Raw genomic sequence first — 21206 nt, forward strand, 5'->3', positions numbered from 1 at the left:
TCTCTCACCGCTGGGGTATGATCCCAGAACCTTCCTATTGCCGGTAGGATGCTCTACCAATTGAGCTACAGAGAGATCCGATATCATCAATTTCAGAAACCAAGCACACGACTTTTCAACGCATAGTACAAATTTTATTGTAATATCATAAGATATTATCACCTTACCATCTTATAATAATTATTATCACGGAAAAAACCCATTTACCATCTTATGATATTACAATAAAATTTGTACTATGCGTTGAAAAGTCGTGTGCTTGGTTTCTGAAATTGATGATATCGGATCTCTCTGTAGCTCAATTGGTAGAGCATCCTACCGGCAATAGGAAGGTTCTGGGATCATACCCCAGCGGTGAGAGACGATTCATTTTTTTCAGAAACCATGCACAAAATAAAATATATTTTCAAATATTAATGAAGTATTAATTTTGAAATATTGATTTCTGTCTTATCGATGATAAGCAAAATAAATATATATCCGCTAAATTGACACCTTACCATCTTATAATAATTATTATCACGGAAAAAACCCATTTACCATCTTATGATATATCATTAATGTTGATAAGAAACTGTTATTAATTATGAAGACACTCCAAAGAAAATTTTTTTTTGAAAGTTATACAACTTTTAAGTTTTAAGCAAAAAAAATATGAATTTTTTTCAAAATTAAAGTGCTCTCTAAACTTTTTGGGATAATGCATTTAATTTGGCAAGTGTGGGATCTGTTTCAGTACTTATTCTAGAGTAATTTCCAATAGAATAGATTGTTTAATTGTTTACAATAACTTGTAAACATTGCATTTTGTTTTAATATGCAGTGTGGGGCAGAATGGGGTACCTAAGTGTGGGGCATGCCGGAAGCTACGCCGTTTCACTAAAACTATTTAAAAACATTATATTATGCATATTTAAAGGTTTCCTGCAGAAGAATCGATATTTTTGCTTCGAGGCATTTATACTATCGATGTTTCATTATCGATATATCGATATTTTGCAATATCCATGTTTTTTTTGTTAAATTCCAATAAATATTACTTGTTTTGTCATAGTAATAAAGAATCCTACTTTTTGTTTGTATTTATAATCTCATACAACAAGAATTTAATGAATTTTGAAAAAATACTCAATGTTTTGTATAGTTATTTGATGCCACCCCATTTTAGCACTTTCTTAGAAAATACGATATAAGTTCTTTCAAAAATTTTTTTCTCCGCTATTATCATAATTTCCTCAAAGCTATAAGTGTACAAAGAAGAATTCTGAAGTTTAGCTGAATCGATTTATTCGTTTGGTTCTCTGTAAACAGCCAATTTCAAAAAGGTACCCCATTTTGCCCCACTCTCCCCTATATATTTTTCGTAAGTTAAAATTTGAGAAATAAATTTAACACAATTTGAATATTGTTTATTAAATTGTAATTAAAATTCTTTTATTATTATTAATTAGTTATTATTTTTCAATTTCCGCACTATTCTCATAAAAAATTAATATTTTTATAACAGCTTGTCAAAAAAATCAGTTAAAAAATTAAGCTAAGAACTTTAGTTTACTAACTCATAATATAAATTAAAACGAACTTCGTAGTTTTAAAATTAGTAAACTTACGCATTTGTTAATTAAGAATTTTAACAAAATTATCATCATCATTTTAAACAATTGCAGGAGCTGCAATTTAACAAAATTTAAGTAAATTTCGATATAAACCAAAAAAATTGTCTCTGGGTAGTAAGAATTACGAAAGATATGTGATTGTTAACTAATTATTGTTTATAAAATAATAAACAAATTGAAGAATGCAATTTATCAAATTATGACTTGTTTCCATATAAAATAATCAAATCTGATATCTTGACTTATCTTCCAAATTGACATTTTTATTCATTCGTTAATTAACTATTGTTTATAAAATAATATTGGAATCTTGCAGAAAATGTCCATAAAATGTATTTATAATAACTTTTGTTCCTTTGTAAATAATGTGAATTAAAACGAACCCTTTACCTTCCAAATTGACATTTTTATTCATTTGTTAATTAACTATTGTTTAACTCGCCCGACGCTCGGAGGAACGCGCAACTGCCAGTCAGTGAGTAGTGAGCGTCTCTGGGCCACTCACTGCTACCCGACTGGTATTAACCTTCGAGCGTCGCGTCGGGCGAGTTATTGGATCCAAGACCTCAATTTGTCTTAAAAAAGTACGTGTCGTAAATTTATTTGTTTATAACTAATTAAATAAATTTTTTATTTAGTCTACACTTATAAATATTGTTTATCTGAAACTCCTTTTTCAATTATTGTAACATAGATGAATAGAAATGCATTTTAATAAAAAATATACTTAAATACAATTTTTTTCTCTCTTTTACTTCCTCATAGAGGAAGTATTGTAATACCGAAATTTTTCGAGTTCGATTTTTTGACATATCTTTATGTTATTTGACCTCAGGAGTTCAAAAATGACATTTTTAAAAAATGTCATTCCGTATGTGTGTGTGTGTGTGTGTGTGTAAACATCACATTTTCATAAATATCTCGAAATCATGAAGAGCTTTTGAGTTGAATTTTTTTTTAAATTGTAGATCTCACCTGCGGACATAAAGCGAGAGTACTTTCTGATATATTAATAAAGTTTAACTAAATTTTTTTTTGATTTTTAATTTTGCAAAAAAACGTTTTTTGACCATAACTTTAAAAAAATGTTAGGACACCTATAAATGTTTTTTCATAATTTTGTAGAGTTTTTTTATACGCATCTTTTGAGCCTAATTGAACATTTTTCGTCCATATTAACCGGAGTTATTAAACTTTTAAAAATCAAAAATTTTGGAAAATAAGACTTTTTTGAAAATTTTGTTAAAAAACGTAGAAGTAACTTTAAAATTATCGTTATCAACTTGTAGAGCATTAAAAAACGCTTCGATTGACCTATTTTTGAACCTAATTCGATAATAAATTTCAAAATTATTGGTATTTTAAAAACCAAAAATTGTGAAAAATGACATTTTCTCAACTTTTTTGATTGACAATTTTTATTTAACTATTAAATTATTGTAACTATCTTGTAGTGTATTTAAAAATACATTGATTGACTCAAAATTCAATCACTTTTACCATATTTATAAAAAGTCATTCATATATTTCTATTATTTTTATCTCTATGAGGAAGTAAAGTGTTCATGAAATGAGCACCAAAATTATATAAAAAAATACAACTTGGCAGCGGTTTTTTTCATATTTATTGTTAAATAAAAAAATTGTTAACAATTTTCAAAATTCTACGACCACAGATCGATGCGCAATTTTATAAGTTTTCATTTAAAAAAAAAATGATTAAAAACGAATAATATTTGTAACCTCTAGACTGATTTGTCCACGACAAACCACTTTTGCCCCATTGTGTGCTGCAGTGATTGAGGCCTTCTCAGTGACTGAAATCAAAAAAACCAAAAAGATTATTAAACTAGAAGATATTTGCCGTACAATGGCGGAGTTTTGAAAAAAGCTGTTAAATTTCGCCAAAAAAATCCGATGGTTCTTGGCATCCCAAAATTTTATTTTTCATCCAATCAAAAAACTGGAGCCTCATTGTACGGCAAATATCATCTAGTTTAATAATCTTTTTGGTTTTTTTAATTTCAGTCACTAAGAAGGCCGCAATCACTGCAGCAGTGGGAAAACTTTTTTTTTGGAGATAGCGAATAACTCTTTAAAAAAAAGATATTTTTCTTTGAAAAAATTACAAAATGTTCACTATTTATATAAATATACATGTACAAAACTTTAAAAAAAATTAGATGCAATCATGTCCCTGAAAAAAATTCCCTGACTTTAGAAAAAATTCTCTGACATTTCCCGGTTTTCCAGGTGTTGTAAACACCCTGTTGTATACAAGATATCATGATCCGGTTTGTCTCAAAATGAAGCTTGACTCTTTTCCTCATTTTTATCTCATCACGTGTATGGGCCAGGATCAAAATTTAAAGAACGTTATGGATGATTATAGAGACTTGAAGTTGGTCCCAAACTGAAGCTTGACTCTTTCCCTCATGATAGATGATAAGTTTGCAACGTCAGGAATAAATTCCTTTATGCCATTTGTGCAAAAAATCGACAAATTGGACGCCTGCCTGGTGGGGACTATAGGATCTACGTCTCATGGAGATAAGTTAGCAACAAAAAGTATTAGCAAGAAAAAACTTTTTCCCTATAAAAAAAGAATTTGGATGTAGTGCAGGTGAAAAATACCCGCAAACTCACGCTCCTGAAGCGTAGTTAAAATGAAATTTGTACGCAAGTCGGGGAGGGTGACTCGAAAGATGAGAAGAAGGGATGCTGCAGGAGTGAGAGAGAAGGCAAAAGAGGGGATAACCCTTAGTGTTAGCACGATAGGGGTGGAATAAGCGCGGATAAGAACGAACGACTCTGCCCTAAAGCGCACTGGACACCCGTGTCGCAACTAAAATGTGACTCGAGGGTAGAAAACGGGGAACGTGTACCGTGCCGAAATTTTCATTAGTTTAGTATAACACATTTTGTGGTGCATGATGGTACACACATTTCCATCCGGTCAATACAAATTTTAATTATAAAAACCAAACAAACAAAAAAATTCCTAATCGTGACAGTGAAAAATCGAAAAAACAAAATAAAAAAAAACCGTGAAAAATTATTTCGAAAGTATCCAAAATATATACATATCATTTTATCGTAGTAAAAACAAAAAGAAAGGAAAAATATTTCTTTATTTGCATGTCGCGTGCTCCAAGTGTGGATTAAATGAAATCTCGATGCAAACACCAATTATTAAATGCAGTCGACAAATATAGTTAATCGATTTTTAGTTTTTGACTGGTGTCAATACATTTGTCTTTTTTGATAAATATTGTGATTTGTGATTTTTTTTCGTCTTTTGTGTGTCTCTTTTTTGAAGCGCCAAAGAAGAAATTAAAAAGGTAGAAGAAAAGGGTGAAAAAGAAACGAGTTGAAGAAGCAAAAACGAAATTAAGGTAAGTTTAGCTAGAGACGCAATTATTCTAAAGTGTATACGAGTGTATAATGAAGTAGTTTATGACGTTTTTTATACTTGCTTTCTTAGAATTAAATTATGCTTTCACCGAAGTAAAAAAGTGCATCTCCTGGCATTTTTAAAAATACTTTTACCAAGATCATTATTATACAATCCCCCCCCCCCAAAAAAAAAAGAAAAGAAGAATTACGAAACTGTTTATTGCATCTCTAAATAAGTCCAAATAGCTTTTGTGCCTGTACCCAAAATTATCAAACTAACCTATGTGCTTTCTGTTAAATACAATTAACACTAAATTAATAGTCAATTTAATTATGTTACTTTAGTGCAATTATTATACAATCAAACGATAATTAATTATATCTTCTACGCATATTTAAATTTGTAATTAATTCTTGCTTTTGCCAGCATTGTAAACTTTAGTCTTTTGTGTATTAAAAATTGTTTTTTGTTTTTGAAAGTTCGTTTATATACGTAAATAAATATTTCAAATATGCAAATATTTTGAATACCTAAATATTCCGCATTAATAAATATTTCCAATTAATATTTCGAATAAAAAACAAATTTTTCGAATAAATATTTTAAAATAAACATTTGAAAACACAAATATTTTCGATAAATATTTGAATAAACAAATATTTCGAATAAAAAACAAATGTTTCGAATAAATATTTCTAATAAGCATTTGAATAAATAAATATTTCGAATAAATAATTCGAATAAACAAATATTTAAAATAAATTATTGTATTTGCTAAAAAGTTTTGTTTGTTGATTATTATTTATATTTTGTTTACTTGTTAAAATTGATTTATTCAATTATTACTTCCTCATAGAGGAAGTATTGTAATACCGAAATTTTTTGAGTTCGATTTTTTGACATATCTTTATGTTATTTGACCTCAGGAGTTCAAAAATGACATTTTTAAAAAATGTCATTCCGTACGTGTGTGTATGTGTGTGTAAACATCACATTTTCATAAATATCTCGAAATCATGAAGAGCTTTTGGGTTGAATTTTTTTTTGAATTGTAGATCTCACCTGCGGACATAAAATGAGAGTACTTTGAGACAGATTAATAAAGTTTAACTAAATTTTTTTTGGATTTTTAATTTTGCAAAAAAACGTTTTTACCCATAACTTTTAAAAAACGTTAGGACACCTATAAATGTTTTTCCATAATTTTGTAGAGTTTTTTTAGACGCATCTTTTGAGCCCTAATTGAACATTTTTCGTCCATATTAATCGGAGTTATTGAACTTTTTAAAATCAAAAATTTTGGAAAATAAGACTTTTTTGAAAATTTTGTTGAAAAATGTAGAAGTAATCTTAAAATTATCGTTACCGACTTGTAGAGCTTCAAAAAACGCTTCGATTGACCTATTTTTGAACCTAATTTGATAATAAATTTCGAAATTATTGGTATTTTAAAAACCAAAAATTGTGGAAAATGACATTTTCTTAACTTTTTTGTTTGAAAATTTTTGTTTAACTATTAAACTATTATAACTATATTGTAGAGTATTTAAAAATACATTGATTGACCCAAAATTCAATCACTTTTACCATATTTATAAAAAGTTATTCATATATTTCTATTATTTTTATCTCTATGAGGAAGTAAAGTGTTCATGAAATGAGCACCAAAACTATACAAAAAAATATACAACTTGGCAGCGGTTTGTAATTCAAATTCTAATTTAAATTCAAGTTCAAAATTGCAAAAAAAAATTTATAAATATTATGCAGTAAAATATTGAAAAATAGTTGCCACAGTAAAAATGATAAATTTCCAAACATTTTCCTTACAAAAATCACTATTCTTTATATTTTTAAACAAACTTTTCATTTAAAAAAACTCTTTTCTTTCATTTTAATCAAATTTTTCATTAATGGAACTTTTTTTCAAGAGTTTATATTATTAGTTACAAACGATCAATGACAATTTCCCTTAAATTTTCATTGCTCTGACACTTATTGCTTTTTTTCTGCCCTTGTGCACACGTATCTTTATAAAGTATATAATATCAAACAATGAACACCGTCTTTGCGATAAAAAAGAAAAAAAAAGAAACAACACTTTATTCGCATTCTGAGGGCGTCAAAAATGTGAAATTCATCTCTGTCGTTATTTCCGCTCCATTCACAGTTCATCATGCTCCCTCTAAGCTTTGGATACTCTTTCAAGCTCTCACATACTAAATGTATATATATATATTTTTTTTCTATTTCTTTATCAGACGATTTAAGATACGACCTTTCTCTTATATAAATACAATAATACAATGAGCGCGCACAAGAATATAAAGAAAGTTACCAGAAAGTTCATTTTTCTTTTTCCAGACGGTGTGGAAAGATTTCAAAAATACATATGGGTGATTCTCCGCGTAGCGCACAATTTAATGTCCCTCATGTTTTTTAAGAAATCAGTTTCATATATTCTAATAAATTCAACGTGGATAACTTCTTTCCATGATAACAAATAAAAGTCTATAGTCGTTTTCATTTAAAAATTTATGATTTTACTTAAAAATCTGTTTTAAGGTGCCAAAACATCATGGTCTAATCAGTCCCCACTACTATTTCATAAATAAAATGTTATTTTTTTAGTAAAATATAATAATAAATATTATGAATATTGACATTTTCTTATTGTCTAAGTTAGTAGAATTGAGAAAAACAAAACACTTGTCGAAAAGAAAATTTATTTTTTAATTTTTTTGTAGATATTTCTTGTCCTCCGTTTTCGCGTCATGGTCTAATCACTTTGTAAAATTGAATAATTTACATAAAGAATCAAATTGAAAAATTACTTAACATTAATAAAAAGTATTAATAAACTCTCCTAAGTAAATTACTAAAAAAGAAATTAATTAAAAAATTTTTTTTCTGTTTTAAGGTAAAGGTCCCTATTATGGGACGCGATTTAATCTAAACTAAATTTCTATGATAAATTTCTTGGAATCAGGAGTGTTAATATGAATAATTAGGGTATAGATTGAAAGATTTATATGTTATGAATAATATTTAGACCCTAAAATGGTTATTTTTCTTGAAATAAAAATAATATTAATTAAATTTTGAAACTCTGCACTGCACTAATTATGGGACTATGTAACGGGTATGTACGGGTGTCCGAAAATAAATGTTCCTATTATGAGACATTTATTTAATTCAATAAGTAATTAGAATTCTATTGACTTCTCTTAATAATTTGAATATTAATTATAAAGAATAAAATACAATAAACGAATTCTGGTTTAATAAATAATTATAAAACTAATTTTTCTGGTAGAAAATTAATGTGAAAATACTGAAAATATTTGAGGTTATGTTTGCTGTGTGTCTCATAATAGGGACATGCAAATAATAAGTGTACCTAATGTGGGACGGTAGTCTGACGGAAAACCTGGCCTACCTTAATTTAAAAGCTAAAATGCAATTAAACATTTCTTATTAAATTAAATGCTATTCACAAATAATTATTCTTATAACGTGTAAAATTTTTTGAAGTAAGTAGAAATTTCATATGACCAATTTTAATTGCATTTATTTTATTTTTTGTAATACTGTCTCATAATAGGGAAAAAATTGTGAATTGTCCCATAATTGGGACCTTTACCTTATATATGTTAAAAGCATGAAAGTTGCATAGGGAATCACAGAATCGTCATGGTCTAACACGGAAAAAAAGAAATTAGCTGCAGCAGTAAACAGATGTTTGCTGTAAAATCTCTGAAAATTAGCTACCACAGCTAAGAAGTTTGCAGTGGCAGCGAACATGTTAGCTGTGACAGCAAACATTAGTAAAAATTTAGTCGAGTTTGCTGTCATAGCGAACTTGTTTGATCTCACAGCGAACTTGTTCGCTGTCCCTATTTCAACGAACAAGGTTTGCTGTGGCAGCAAAATGTTCGCTGCCACAGCAAACCCTTTCTATGCGTGAATCATCACATATTTGCAATAAAATGAATAATTATTTATATTTTACCTCAAAACAAGTTTAGTAGTATAAAGTATTGAACTGTGTCACTGAAGCACTCATAAGTGTAACTAAGATTTTAAGTTCAGGTAAATAATGAGTAATCAAATTAATTTCTATAAATTACAGCATAAATTTCTATAAATTACTGCATAAATTTCTATAAATTACCGCATAAATTTATATATATTTCCGAAATTTTTTTTCTTAATTACTAATTTTGCAACAATTTACTGTTCATTGCCGCACAACTTTCTATAAATTTCCATAAATTACCAAATTCAAAATTTTTAATAATAATTTAAACTTTACATATTTTTATGAATTATGGCGAAAATTTCCATAAATTTTCATAAATTTCTATAAATTACCATAAATTTCCATAAATTACCGAAATAATAATTTTTAAATAAGATTTACGCTATAATATTGTTTAAATTACCGCAAAATTTTTTTGGACAGAATCTGTCCAAACAGTAAATTTGTTAATTACTATACTTATGTTGACAACAAAAATTATAAACAATTTTTCCGGCCTGCTATGGATTTTTCTTTCTGGAGCCTTTATCTTCAAAAAAATATATTAGGTAATAATAATCATAACGATAAAATTTTTTTTTTAAATTTCATAAACCAAATCGTGCGCTACGCGGAGAATCACCCATATAAATGTGCTGTGACACTGAATAAAATTGTTTATTTCTTAATATATTATTAATATTTACTGCTACTAATATATTATTATTAACTTTTACTATTAACTTTTATTATTAATATTTACTATTAATTTATATTATTATTAGTATTTATTGCTAATATATTATTACATCCATAAAAAAGAAATATTTGACTCAGAGCCAACTAAACTTTATATTTGTTTCAAATAAATTTTATTTCGTTTAAATAACATTTTATTTAGTTCAAATAAATTTTATTTGATTCAAATAAATTTTATTTCGTTTATATAAAATTTTATTTGGTTCAAATAAATTTTATTTAATTTAAATAAAATTTTATTTGGTTCAAATAAATTTTATTTCGTTTAAATAAAATTGTATTTGGTTCAAATAAATTTTATTTCGTTTAATAAAAATTTTATTTGGTTTAAATAAAATTTTTCACAAATTAATTTGATTCAAGTAAATGATTACTTTTCCATTATCAAATAAATATTTTTTTGTATCAAATAATTTTTATTCAAGTCAATTATAACATTATAAGTACTGAAATTATTGGATATTATTTTGTTCCAGGAGAAAATTTTCTTAAAAAAAACACCATAGAGAAAATTTATTTCTATAATTACAAGTTGACAGTGAATGTGAAAAAAGACAGAAATTTAACGCTTGTTAATATTCTCCAGAGTTGACTCGAGAGGAGACCATTTTCTCTTTATTAGAGAAAGGTGAAGGATTTGAGTTTTCTCTTTGTCCCCAAAAAGTGAACAGTATTTAGAAGTCATTGTCCCGAGTGGATCATTAAATTTCAAAAATAAAAAATCACCATATATAGAATATTTTATTTAAAAACAAAATTTAATTAAAAAAAGACTACATTTTTAAAATAGAAAAAGCATTTTTTTTTATTTTGCAAGGGGGAGTATTAGAAAATATTAACTATAATAATTTAAATGTTCTTTTCACTTTTTCTGTCCCTCACACTCTGATATTCAATTTATTATTGTTATGCAAATTACAAAATTCTTTATTTTCAAATATAAATTTTTAAAATAATTTCATAATCAAAATTTAAAAAATTCACTTATTAAGTACAAAATTAATTATTCATATTTTCATAAATTTTAATAAAATTTCACGAAAGAATTAACTTATTTTCTAAAATTTTAATAAATCCTCCTAAACAATTCAATTATTATTTTAAATAGTAAAATCTTTACAAAAATTCAATGATTTTCAAAACAATTTTAATTGAATTCCTCGGATAAATTCAAATATTTTTAAATATTTTCATAAATTTCAATTATTTCCTAAAATTTTGATATTATTTTTCGAAACAATTCAACCATTTTTATAAATACTGAAATTCTTTGCAGAAATTAAATTATTTTTAATCAAATTTAAATAAAATTACATGAAAGAATTTAATAATTTTCAAAAATTTCCATAAAATTCAATTTCAACAATAATTGAAAATTCTCTAAAAATAATTCAATTATTCTCAAAATATTTTTAAAAAATTCTATATTAAAATTGAATTACTTTCAATGCAATTTTTAAATATATTCGTCAAAAAAATTAAAAGAATTCAATTGTTTTCAAAAAATAATAAAATTCTTGTGATGAACTCAATTATTTTGAATATACTTAATTTTAATAAAATTCTTTAAAGAAATTCAATTATTTTCGAAATAACTTTGATTGAATTTCTCTACAAAATTTAATTATTTTCAAATATTTCTATAAAATTCTTCATCATAATTTAATTATTTCTTAAAATTTTAATAAATTCTTCGAAACATTTCAATTATTTTTATAAATAGTAAAATTCTTCGCAAGATTTCAATTATTTTCAATTCACTTTTAATAAAATTCTTCTTCATAAAATTCAATTGCTTTCAAAATTTTCAATTAAAATTATTAAAGAAACTCCATTAATTCAATGATTTTCAATACATTAATTTTAAAATTGAAAATATTTGAAAAGAAAAATTATAAAAAAGTTAAGTTTATGAAAATAATTGAATTCCTGTGAAATTTTTATTATTTATAAAAATAATTAAATGTTTGCATACAATTTTATTAAAATAATTGGATTCTTTTTGGAAAATGTTATTAAAATAGTAGATATTGAAAATCATTGAAATTAGAAAAATTTTTGAAAATAATTAAAATTAGGACAAGAAGTTTTTTGACATTTATGAAAATAATTGAACTTTGGAGAAGAATTTTGTTATTTATAAAGATAATTGGGATTTTTACGAAATTTTTTTTAAAATTTTGAACATAGTTGAATTTTATAAGAATTTTATTTTTTTTTTTAAATAATTAAATTTTTGCAATTATTTGTAATTTTTCCAAAATTAAATTTTTTTTTAGTGTTTTAAACAAAAATTTAAATTAGAAAATTTTCAAAATTCTATTATTTTTAAAATTGCTAATTTTATTTAAAAAAGGTAGTTAGAAGTTAGCCGCGCGAATTGTTGCTAGTAATAATTTATAGAAAAATACTTTTCTATATAATCGATTAGAGAAAAAGTGACATTAAAAATATCTTGAGATGCGTGTGTAAAGTACAAGAGTTTAAGTGGATAACGTCAATTAGAAAACCCAGAAGACCTGTCTGACTAAATACTGTCTAATCTACTTCAAGTGAAGTATACAGAGAGTAGTTGGAAGGCACACCAGATAATGGCAGAGCAAATGACTTAAAAATTCCTTTAGTTGGCCATATTTCAACAGAAACAATAATTTTCAAATTCAAAAAGAAAATTCCTAATTTTTCCTTTGCTAATATTTACAATTATTATTTAAAACCCAAAGAAACAATTATATTATACTTTCTTTTATTTTTATCTTTATTCTTTCTTTTTTATTTTTTAAAGACTAATTTGTCAGAAAACAAAAAGACAATGTTAAATAAAAAAAAATTAACGAAATGTAATATTTTTATTTTCTAATTATAATAATTAATTAATAATAATTACAAATTAAATAATTGAATAAAATAAAAATAATGAAACATAAATAACAAGGAGAAAATTAAAGAAATAATAATAACAATTTAATTATTAATTAATTAATAATAACCACCAATTAAATAACAAAATATTAATCAAACATTTAGACATAAATAACAAACAGTAAGAAGAAAAGAAAAATTTCAACAATCGAGAGAAAATATAAAAAAAGTGAAAATAAAAAACAGCAATTGGAAAACTTATTATGTTAATGCAAATCTAAATATTAAAATTTAAAAAAAAAAAATTTTGCAATAAACAAACTGAAAGAATAAAAATGAAAAACTCGTTTATATAGCGTCAAGGATTTAAAAAAATGTTTATTGAATTTTTGCAAATTGTATTTCTGTGCCAAGAAAATATAAACTAAATTAAAAATTATATTACAAATTTTTCTTTCTCACTCACTTTACCCGAGAAGAGTTTTTTTGTACTATATATATATATATACACGAAATAAAAGAAAATTCTACATCTAGAAAATTAGCAAAATAAAAGGAAAAAAGTTTTCAACAATTTTCCTCCATTCGTACACTAGATGTGTAAACTCTCCTACACAACAATATAAACATTAATTCAAGAGTTGTCTTACATACATCTTCTTATTTTCCTTTTATTCTCCAAAAAAGAAAAAAATTTTGAAAAATTAAGGAATGTAAAAAAATAAAAAAAAATATCTCAGAAAATAAAAAGCAAAAAACTTGGAATGTATTTTTCAAATATTTCACTAAAAAAATGTTGTGTCTTTAAATTTTATTTAAATAGAAAATAAAAAATATTGAAAATGTAAGTTGAAAAACAGACTGAAAAAAATTTGATTCAATAACTTGTCTATTATCAAATAAATATTTACTTGAATCAAATAATTTTTATTTAAGTCAATTTAATTGTATTTGAACTAATAATTTCAATATTTGAAACATTTAACAGACAAAAACAAAAGTATATAATATAATAATAATAAAGTTGAAATTATCGATCACTCCGAGTCAAGTTGAAAAAAAATATAACAAATTTTATATTTTACGTTTCAACGGCACAGCCGTCCTCATCAGAAACTAAAATTTTATTATAAACAATTATTAAAAGAAATTACATAAACAAAACGAAAATGTTTTTTAAAATAAACAATAGGTATAAATAAAAAAATACATAAATGACAAAATTATTAAAATTTCTTTTACCAGTAAAAATTTTGTTAAAAAGAATAAATAATATTAAACATTTGAAAACTTGTAGATTATCAAACGTTCTGATCAACGCAAATTGCTACTTGACACTAATCAAATATAAAACTATTACACAGTCCGTCAATAATAAATAATCGAAAGGTCATTAAACTAATTACAATAAGTGAACATAAATAGGAAACGTCACAGTACAATTAAACAGTGGAAATCACAAATATTTCCTATCGTTAAGAAAATGTATATAACAATTACTAAGATTTTGAGTGTCATCCTTTTTATTTATCGAATTCTTTTGCAAATTAATATGAATCATTTCAGAAATTAGGCGTTTGCTCTCATTAGTTTCTTTGTCAAGTATATGAAATCTTTCCCAGTCAAAATTATGATTAAGTGAACTTCTATGAGTTGCAGTGACACCGACTTTTGAATTTTTGTGTTCATTAATTCGTACCCCTGCCATTCTTTTAGTTTCACCAACATACGATGCGGTACAATTTTTACATTGAATTTTATAAACAACATTAGTTGTTTCGGATTTTATATTTTTATCCTTGCCTTTTTTTAATAAATTGTGACTAAAATCATGGTTATTAGTGGGAACAGATAAAATATTATATTTTCTAAGCGTTTCGGACGTTCTCTCATATAAGTCTTGAACTATGGTAAAAAAAACTTTAGGTTGTCTACTATATAAAAATGAATTAACGTTATTTTTTAGCATTAGATTCTATAGAATGAATACGTTTTAAAATGTACTTATTAATAAAATCAATAGGGTAGTTATTTCTTAAAATAACTTTTTTTACATACTGAATGTTTTCCGAGTGGAATTTTTTATTAGATAATTTTAATGCTCTGTCAATTAAGTTATAAACAATAGCAATTTTTTGAGAGAAAGGATGTCTAGAGTCAAAATTAATGGTTCTTTCAGAAAATGAAGGTTTTCGATACCAATTAGTTATAAGCTTATTATTTTGTTTAATTGTAGGAACGTCCAAAAAATTAATTGAGTTGTTATTTTCAATCTCATGAGTAAATTGCAATCTTTCATCATAGTTGTTGAAAGAGTCCAATGTCTCAGAAATTTTATCTTTTGGGATGCAAGTGATTATATCGTCTACATACCTATAGAAAAATAAAGGTTTAAATGACAATTTGTTAATGCAGTCAACCTCAAGGTCATCCATAACCATATCAGCAAAAAGACCAGATATAGATGAACCCATTGATGTGTCATACGTTTGTTGATAAAATTTATTATTAAATTAAAAAAAATATTAATATAAACATAAATAATTATTAAACAATTAATAATAATATTTATTAAACGTTCATCCCCTTCAGCTTTCAACGTATTTAAATAAAAATATGGAATATATATTAAACGAAATATAATATTAATACCGTAATAAATTTCTCCAATTTGTTATTTAAACATACAGCGAATTCAATAATTTGCAAAGCAAAAATCCTCGATTAATCAATTTGTATTATCTTTATTTTCTTTTTAAATACGGATTTTGCAAGAGTCTTTTTTTTGCAACTGTGTCAACTATGTTTTTTCGTTTTACCAAAAACACTGTATACGTATTACGGTATATATGACATCAGGAACAGTAATTTTTGTGAGCTCGCTTTGTCAACGAGTTGAACAAAAGCTAAAATAGAAGAAGAAAAAATACAGGAAATATAAATAATCAAAAAACTTTAATTTCGATCCTCTGCGTGATAGCTGCGTGACAGTAATTTTGTTTGATTTTTTTTTCTTTTATCATAAAAGCGGTTTTAATTTATCTCCCTATCGCGAAAATAACACCGAGAACTGCAAATTTTAATTAAAATAATTTCAGTTACGAATTTATGAAATAAATTTTATAAAAATATAAAAAAGTAATTTATAAAATGAAAAAATTTTCGTAAATATTAACAAAGTATTGACATTAAAAGTTTCTAGAAATATACATTTATGTCGATAAACAAATTTTTATTTTTAAATTTATTTAATTAACAATTTACACGGTCTAAAGAGTCTTTTTATTTAATTGTTAATTTTCTGTTTCAATAATGAAGTTTTTAATTAAAATTTCGAATTTTTAAATTAAAAACATTTTTTGAATTGGCTTTGCTCGTGTATTTCAATATGGAAATAAATAGATAAATAAATAAAAGGTTTGCTTTTTAAATTAAAAATTCTAATTTTCGGATTAAAAATATTCCCCGTCAATTACAGTACCGGCCAAAATTGTCAGTCCACCCATTTTTGAAGAAATGAAAAAAATTTTTTAACATAAAATTTATGAAAACTCAAATTTTTTTTGGTTTATATTTTGAAAGACGATAAAATTTTGAAAAGAATAAGACCTCACAGAAGTCATTTGGCAAATATTTTTTCAAGATATTCTTAAAAAATCGTCATTTTCAATGTTTTACAAAAATTTGAATAACTTCTAAAATAATGAACGCTTTTTAATAATCTTAGGCTTATTTTAAAGGTCATTTTCTACAGAATAAGAATTACTTATAGGCATTAACCTGTAATTTTTTTCTTGGAATAAGCATGACGTCAAAGTTAGACAAAAAAATTAGAAAAATTTGAAATAAATTTTTTGTACTAAAAACTATTCTAGAACATATATAAAACATGATATGGTGTAGATTCTTCAAGAAAATTTAATAAAAAAATATGTTTGAATTTCAAAAATTATTTTTCTTTTAATAATATTGTTTCAAATTTTTTGAATTTTTTTGTCCAACTTTGACGGCATGCTTATTCCAAGTAAAAAATTACAGGTTAATGCCTATAAGTAATTCTTATTCCGTAGAAAATGACCTTTAAAATAAGCCTAAGATTATTAAAAAGCGTTCATTATTTTAGAAGTTATTCAAATTTTTGTGAAACATTGAAAATGACGATTTTTAAGAATATCTTCTACAAATTTTGGCCAAATGACTTCTGTAAGGTCTTATTCTCTTCAAAATTTGATCGTCTTTTAAAATATAAACAAAAAAAAAATTTAGTTTTCATGAATTTTATGTTAACAAATTTTTTTCATTCCTTTAAAAATGGGTGGACTGACAATTTTGGACGGTACTGTACATATTTTATTCTCTCATTCAGGCTTCACAGTGCCCCTAAAAAGTATTTTAGGGGAAATAGGGGACTAAAAATTTAAAAATAGGGGACTTTTAGGGGACCATAAAAATTAGTTAAATAAAGATAAAAATATTATTTATTTATACAGGGTTGCCACAAAAATTTAACTTCATTTTTCCCTGATTTCCAAACACAAATTTGACTTTTTCTCTGACCCTAAAGAATATTCTGATTCACTTTAAAAATTATTAGATACTCAAAAAAATGTTCTACTAAATTTATTTACAAATTTCTTTAAAAGTAAAGTTATTCGAAAATATCAATAGTTTTATTTAAAATAAATATTTAATCATTTCTTTTTCATTGGAATTAAGATGTTCAAAAATTTCAAATTCAAACCTTTTCAAACTGAACAACTCATAATAATTAAAGATGACCGAGTGACAAAATCATTATTTTATTATTATAAGAATATTGTTACTGTAATTTCTTCAAAATTATTTGTATCATTTCAATTCAATTAACATTTTCTAGAATTTTTAACTAAAATTCTACTTTCAATCAATAACATCAATTATTATTCAATTAAACATTTTCAAAAAAATTAATTCTACAGAATTGTTAGTTAAAAGTACGAAAAATAATAAATTTATTCTATGAGAAATCAATTATTTAAATACAAAAATAAATAATATTGAATGTTTCTTAAAATTTAATATTTACGAAGAATTGTATTAACAACTTTTGAAAATATTTAATTTCTTTTAAGGAATTTAATTAAAATTTTAATGAAATTTATTATATTAAAGAATTTTATAACAGTTTTTGAAAATAATTGAAAACTTTTTGAAGAGTTTTATTAAATTTTTTAAAAATAATTGAATTCCTGAGAAGAATTAAAATAATAATTTTTGAAAACAATTGAATTCATGAGAAGAATTTTAAAAATAATAATTGACTTCTTGAGAAGAATTTCCCTGTCTATTTATAAAAATAAATTTAATTCTAGACGAAAATTTAAAAAAAATTTTGAAAATATTTTAATTTCTGCAAAGTATTTAATTACTTTTTAAAAGAATTGAATTCTTGTGATGAATTTTGATATTTATCAAAATAATTGAATTTTGGAAAAGAATTTTATCAAAATTCCTTAAAATAATTGATTTTATGGAAAGAATTTATGCGATTTTGCTGTTTATCGAGCTAATTGAATTCTTCTGCAAAATTACTTAAAAATTTTTGAAAATAATTGATTTTCTGCGACTAATTAAATGTTATTTATGAAAATATTTGAATTATTGCAACGAATTTTATTGTTTTATTTAAATAATTGAATGTTTCTTAAAATTGAATTCTTTCCTCAAGTTTTAATAAAATTTTTAATAATAATTGCATTTTTCAAGGAATTTTTTAAAAATTGTATTAAAAGTATTTGAAATTCTGCGATGAAAATAATTGAATTCGTAAATGAAATTTTATTATTTATGAATATAATTGAATTTTTGCGTAGAATTGTATCAACAAATTTTTTCTATAATTAAATCTGTTGATAAATTTGATGAAAATAGTAAATATTGAAAATTATTGAATTGCAAAAAATTTTTGAAAGTAATTGAACTTTTGCAAAGATTTTTATAAATTTTTGAAAATAATTGAATTTTTGGCGAAAAATTTTTGCTATTTGTAAAGATAATTGAATTCTTGACGAGATATTCGTGAAAATTTTATAAAAATAATTGAATTTCTTCGAAGAATTTCATTACTTTTGAAAATAACTGAATTCTTGGAATGAATATTGTAACTTATGAAAATAATTGAATTTTGTAAAGAATTTTATTAAAATTTCTAAAAGTTATTGAGTTTCTGTGAAGAATTTTATTATTTATTAAGATAATTGGATTAAAACTTTTGTAATAATTACATAATATTAAAAAATTCATTCTTGTGTGAATTCATCATTAAAAGATAAAAGAAAAAAATAGGGGAAATTTAGGGGAAATTTTGAAAATAGGGTACGTTTAGGGGCCAAAATTAAAAAAAAGGGGACTTTTAGAAAAATAGGGGACAGACTGCGTGAAGCCTGCTCATTCCATAATTCTGATTTTATTATAATTATCGATAAAATTGCAAATATTTTATCACGAGAAACATGTTTGGAAAGTATCCTGTATAAAATATGTAAAATATCTTAAATATATTTCAACGAGAGAAAATGTTTCTATAATAGTGATTTCTTTTCCTTTTTTTAAAAAAAAGTATATTTTAAATATTCTATCTGTGTGTATAGTTTTAAACTCAAAAACGAGATCAAACTGATCAAATAATCTTGTCCAACCTCAAAGTGCTTCCTCAAGCGAAATTTCTCTTTCATGTAATAAAGTAACTTCATCCATAAAAGACGATCTTCTATATGGTTTCTACATACCGAGGGAGTGAGATAGCGAGAGTACGTCTAAATCATGATGATAATAATAATGATAATGATAATAATTAATAACTAAAGATCAATTACTTGGTTAGCAGTCTTGCGAGCATCAAATTCCACTATTTTTTGCGAGTGCGCCTTCCTTGATCGTGATTTATGTCTGAAAGAGAAATTATTTAAAATTAAAAAATTATTTAAAGCAAAATATCGTTTGAAGAAAAACTATTTAAAAAGTTATATTCTCTTTAAAAAAAGATTTAAACTTATTTTTAAAAAAGTATTTTTAATTCCCCATATTTTCCAAATTTTTATTTTTATTTATATTAAAAAATATTTTTAAAAAACCATAATTTCTAAACAAAATATAATTCTCTTTTCAAACATCATACTTAAAGAAGTGTTTTTAATTGTCTATTTTTAATTCCAATTTTACAAATTTTAATTTTTATTTATATTGCAAAAATTGTAAATTAAAAAAATAATTTCTAAACAAAACGAAATTTTCTTTTTAAACCTTTCAGAAGAGTATTTTTTTGTACTCTAGAAAAATTTTTACTGTCTTTAATAATTTAACCTACAAATTTATTGATTAGCTTCTCTGCAATATTGAAAATTAAAAATTGTACAATTAAAAATTTCACAAAGAACTGCAATTTTCTTTATAATAAAAAAACACACAATTCCCAAACAAAAAGAAAATTTCTTTTCAGTAAAAAATGATGTTTTCAAAAGAGAATTATTTTCATAAAAAAATACATAAAGAGTGGAGTTTTTAAATGTATTTTTTAATTAACAAAAACATGTTTTTTATTTAGAATATAAAAAGCAGTGAAATAAAAAAAAAGTAAAAAAATTTGCTAAATAAATATTTTTGTTTAAATGCAAACGAGAAAAAATGAACAATGTACTCTCTAAATTTGATTTTGTAAATTTTATTATATAAGTAGAAATTTCTACGAATTTATTAGTAAAATTTACTAATTCAAATCAGAAAAAATAGAACCAAAACAGCGCGCGTTGCGCACTCACTCCTAGTTTAATATAACTTTACCAAATTTCGCATTAGATTTTTTTAAGTATTAAAGTACAATTATATAAATAAAAATAAATACAAATTTTTCCCTTCATCTAATATTTCCAATTTTACTTTTATCCAACATAACCATTTTTCAATTTTGTCTTTTATCCCGCATTTTCAATTTTACCATTTATCCAACATAAGCAACTTTTCATCCTTTTATCTAATAAAACTAATTTACATTTCTGCCTTTTACCCTCTGAAACCAATTTTCAATTTTTTATATTATTAAATAAAACCAATTTTCAAATTTTCATATTATTAAATAAAACCATTTTCTAATTTAGCCTTTTATGCAACATTTACTATTTTACCTTTTATAAAATTTAACCAATTTCCAATTTTGTATTTTACCCAATATAACTTATTTTTCATTCTTACCTTATATCCAATATAACCAATTTTATCTTTTATCCAATTATAAACAATTTCCAAATTATAACCATTTTTCCAAGTCTACTTTCATTTAATTTTTATTTTCCAGTAAGCATCAATCAATTCTACTATTTTTTAACATTAATTTACAAAACAATAATAATATGAACTAATGTGAAAAATTAAACTTCATTAATTTACACCAGAAACTAAAAACAACTAAATGAATTATTTAATACTGGAAACAAATTTTAAAAACAGATTATTAATATAATTCGAGTATTACTTACTATTCACTAAATCACTTACTTAACTTTATATATTTACTAAC

At 24.0% G+C, this 21206-nt stretch overlaps 1 protein-coding gene and 1 long non-coding RNA gene across 3 annotated transcripts in view; one reads left to right on the top strand and one right to left on the bottom strand.

Annotated features, from left to right (window-relative positions):
• The window catches only part of LOC122498021 (cationic amino acid transporter 3), a 135757-nt gene that overhangs the window by 9626 nt on the left and 104925 nt on the right, over positions 1-21206 (top strand). The window contains exon 1 of one of the 2 annotated variants that reach the window (XM_043605513.1): positions 3995-5011. The exons of the other annotated variant lie outside the window; for it this stretch is intronic. The gene's annotated coding sequence lies outside the window, so the exon portion shown is untranslated. Of the gene's footprint in view, positions 1-3994; positions 5012-21206 lie in introns of those variants that run through there. 2 annotated transcript variants of the gene reach the window in all.
• Positions 19513-21206, bottom strand: part of LOC122498025 — a 114135-nt gene continuing 112441 nt past the window's right edge. The window contains exon 3 of the long non-coding RNA XR_006301191.1: positions 19513-19582. This is a non-coding gene — a long non-coding RNA (uncharacterized LOC122498025). The remainder of the gene's footprint in view (positions 19583-21206) is intronic.

This window comes from Leptopilina heterotoma, unplaced genomic scaffold (genome assembly GCF_015476425.1).
Source record: "Leptopilina heterotoma isolate Lh14 unplaced genomic scaffold, ASM1547642v1 Lhet_14, whole genome shotgun sequence".
Taxonomy (NCBI): Eukaryota; Metazoa; Arthropoda; class Insecta; order Hymenoptera; family Figitidae; genus Leptopilina; species Leptopilina heterotoma.